Source organism: Salvelinus fontinalis, chromosome 19, assembly GCF_029448725.1.
Source record: "Salvelinus fontinalis isolate EN_2023a chromosome 19, ASM2944872v1, whole genome shotgun sequence".
In the NCBI taxonomy this organism is placed as follows: Eukaryota; Metazoa; Chordata; class Actinopteri; order Salmoniformes; family Salmonidae; genus Salvelinus; species Salvelinus fontinalis.
The window spans coordinates 8863385-8867303 of NC_074683.1; the positions used below are offsets into that span (position 1 = coordinate 8863385).

Below are 3919 nucleotides of genomic sequence, written 5' to 3' on the forward strand. Positions count from 1 at the left end.
TAAACGTGTACCTTTTTTCCATGCCTGTTTGAATGTCATTGAGTAAACAAAAAGTTATCACAAAAAATGTGTGCAAACATCCCTTCTAAATTGTACCCCCAGGTACAAGAAAGACTGTTACTTGTAAACCAAATTCATTCACACTTGCTCTACAAATTAAATTAGCCACTGAATGTGCTGCAAAAAATAGCTGAAACACAAGCTTACCCTACAAGTGCTAGCATTAGGGAGCAGTCAGTGAGGAGCTACATACTAGCTATGACGTGTGAGACACAGACTCAACCGCAGCGAATATAGCTAGCACTGCCCCACCAAGGGCGCCAGCGAAGGCGCAGTGGAAATGGTGGGTGTACCTGTCATGCTACAAGGGCTCCAGATTGCCCAGCTAAGGACCAGACAATAAAGACGCTGTCAAAAGTTGAACCATTTTGCAAAATGGTGCCGCTCCACACCCACTGACGCATCAGCGCAACAACGTGCTTACGACAGCCACAACACACAGGCAGCGATACATAGAGTGGGGCCCCACTCAGAGAACTTTACTATACGTCTTCTCTACCTGGAAGAGAGCTGCGTCCACGCTCTCTTTGACACCGGTGCCAAGGTGTATTTGCTAAATGCAGCAAGATACAATCAGTTCTTCCAGCACATGCCACTGCAGCCTATATGTGGGTCTGATGGTTGCGCCACTTACCTGCTGCTGTTTGATGGTTATCTTTTGGATCGTGTCATACCGATAAACATCGAAAGTGCCTACCAAGCCTGAGACCTCACTGCACGTCACTGATTTCACAGCAACTGCAGGATCAAGATTGAGCCTCCTGGGTAAGAATGCCTTTGGCCTCGTTGCGTATCTAACCTGCTCACTCATTTGTTCGCCTAAACGTAATATTGGTGTGTCTTTACAAAAGGGGCTTATTGTGATTTATGTACGATGTGTCAATCTTATGCTATTAACCTGCCCATGTCTGTGTGTAAGCCCAAAGCATGTTAGGTTGACTATGATTGCCTGAACGGACGCACCTGCTTGGCTCCCCTTATAATGAACGATGTACGCACCTTTCTCCCTCTCTCCTCTTGCACTCGCTACCAGATCCACACTCCGGCACAGCCACGCCGAAACCACACACGTTACCGCTACAGCCACAGACAGCTAACTACCAATTGAACAGAACCAGCGATGAAGGATGAGAAGAAGACGAATAGAAAGAGACGTAAAGAAGCAGAGGCCATGTATACTCCACAGGGCCCGTCGCCTCCTAGGCCTCCGGTGCCCTTGTCCAAACCTTGAGTGTGTGTTGAAGTGTGGAGGTGAACGTAATTGAAGACGAGGCCAAGAATTGCTGTAGTAGCATTATTGTAGCTAGCTGGTGGTAGAATTACTGGTGTGTGCGTTTGTGTGTGCATGTTCCTTGACTAGCGGAGCTTGTGAGAACTAGAACGACAGTGGGTTTTAGATTATGTTCTTAATTGAATGGTTTCTTTCTTTTGTGGTACCCTTACTATTTTGATTTGGTTTAGTCCTGACGATTTAAGACCGATATAGTTATTCATGATCCAGCCACCATGCTGTCACCAGTTTTCTCTGTCTTGCAGTTCTTATGTGGATGTTGTGGGTGGCCTTGACGCGACTCCCCTAGAACTTTGAACTCTCGCCATGGCCCATTCCTCAAGTGCACTACTGCTAATCTGCACTATAGGCCTAAACTACTGTGGGAGCCTCAACCAAGGACGTATCTTTGTTGTATTTTACAATGTCTCTTAATTGTTTTATTGTTCACTTTGTTATTTTCATTGTTATTTTAAAATACTTTGTACAATTATAAAGAGACCATAGTCTGTATTGTATGGTTAGGCAGAGCTCCCCATGCTCTGGTTTAAACCTGGGGTGGCGTAGAATCGGCAACAATTATTTTCTCTACCGCCTCGCGGGTGTTCTTTCTCCTGAGATTTTCATATCACCTTTAACCCATAACAGTCTAAGCCCTGTCTAAGCCGGTGGGGAGGGGGGGGGGCGTTCTACTAAGCTATATGGAATTGTTTTAAGAAGGTCATACCAAGGTTCATTTTGCTATTGGATATACAATTTTAAGTATAAAAAAATATATGTATTTGATGAACATATTTATTTGGCCTTACTGCTATTAGCCCATACAAATGCATTGAATAACATATTCACTACATGGAACAACATATAGTACCCCCAAAAAAGTTTGTTCTGAAGTGTCTGTCTTATATGTGACCTTGATTCGGTCTTATGTAGTAAAATTTGAAATTGTGTTTTTTATATTGGATAAAAGTAGAGACACAGAGCTACAAAATTGTATATCATACACTGCATTTGAGTAACAATGAGAAAGTAATTCTGCTTTGAAAGTTGATCAACTTGTAACCTTACTTTTGAGAAAATGGCCTTTGAATGTTTTGGTACCTACTGGAGAGCTCTTCTTTGTCTACACCCATTCAGCATCGTTCACACCCTCTGTTTTTATGTTAACCAGAGCGTTGGTGACTGCAACTGTGCTGCTGGCAACAATTTACGCATTTTTGCCAACGTTTACTGACTTCAGCCATATTCAACTGGAGTGTTGAGCATTCGTAAATGTGTCAGTTATTCTGTAATCTCGCACACTCAGACGAGAGTGCTCTGAAATCGGAGTAGATAGCGAGAGTGAATTTACCAGCTACGTCTATCAACAGTTGACACATTCTATTGAAATGGTTACTTGCATAGTGGAGTCTTTCGTTAAGACGTGTAGATAGCTAGCTAGATAAACAATGAACCATAATCCCAACTCATAACGTTACTACCCTGCATGAATCTGCAGGTAGTTTACCAACCAATGTAGTAGTGACCCGCAACATACGCCTGATTTCCAGAAAGGAATCACATATCTGAGAGACATAAGAAAGATCAGGAAATGTAATTTATATATACTTCCATAATTTCTTTTCAACTGGTATCGGGGACCTTCAGATGAGTCTTGTGAGGCCTGTGGGCACCCTAGAGCAAAACAACCGACACCTTTATACAGAGTGTTCATATTAGTGTGCAGCCCACACTGTTTGAATGCTACAGACAGAAGTTACGAGATCGGCTGTACTGACTTCAGATGAGTCCCAGGCCTCTCGTGGGAGTCGGTGGATTGAGATGCATCCAATGAAAAAAAAAACATATATCTCTATCTTAAACTGACATATTTTTATGGGGATTTTTTAAATTATGCTATTTACATTTCCACAGGGCTGCGGACATCAGCCTTTGGGTTTTTTAAAGTGCAAGCAAATGTGGTGGAGCAAGAAACGTACATTACAAAAATCACATACAAATGCTTGTTAACAATTCATTTCTAGTTAAACTGTAATGTTTTTACTTTAATTAGATTTAAAGGTTTCTAAATGCATTTACACATTATTGCTTTACAGCTGTTATATATGGTGGATAGCTGCTTTTACTTCATCCCGGTTATGTGATTAAACCTCGATTATGCCTCATTACTTGTCAGCCAGTGGCCATTACATAATGATACATGTTGTGTCTGACACCAGTGTGGAGGGAGACACCGGGGAGGAGGACAGATCTAGTGTAAGGGATCCTGATGGAGTGACTGCTAGCCAGGAGCCATGGCCATGTGAGTAGCAGAGAGAGAAGGACCAGTATAAAGAGGTTGCCTCATGGCCTGAGCTGGAGGTGAAGAAGAAAGTATCACACTCCCCTTGTCAGCTGCAAGGGTAATTACTGCTGGCTGAAATTACTCAACATTTGTTTATTAGCTCCCCAGAGCACACTGTAAATAGATTGTCTGTTAGCGTACGATCGCATTAAAACCCTGCTACCTCCACACAGCCAGGCGGCACAGCTAACTCCCTGCCTGCTGTTTGCTGTAAGCTAGCCTGCCGCTCACTTATTGAACAGCTA

General features: G+C 42.9%; 1 long non-coding RNA gene across 1 annotated transcript; it reads left to right on the top strand.

The window, feature by feature from the left end:
• The first annotated feature begins 405 nt into the window (after positions 1-405).
• Positions 406-3495, top strand: LOC129816318 (uncharacterized). The gene is made up of 2 exons (XR_008753536.1): positions 406-825; positions 1094-3495. It is a non-coding gene; the product is annotated as an uncharacterized LOC129816318 (long non-coding RNA).
• The last annotated feature ends 424 nt before the right edge of the window (positions 3496-3919 follow it).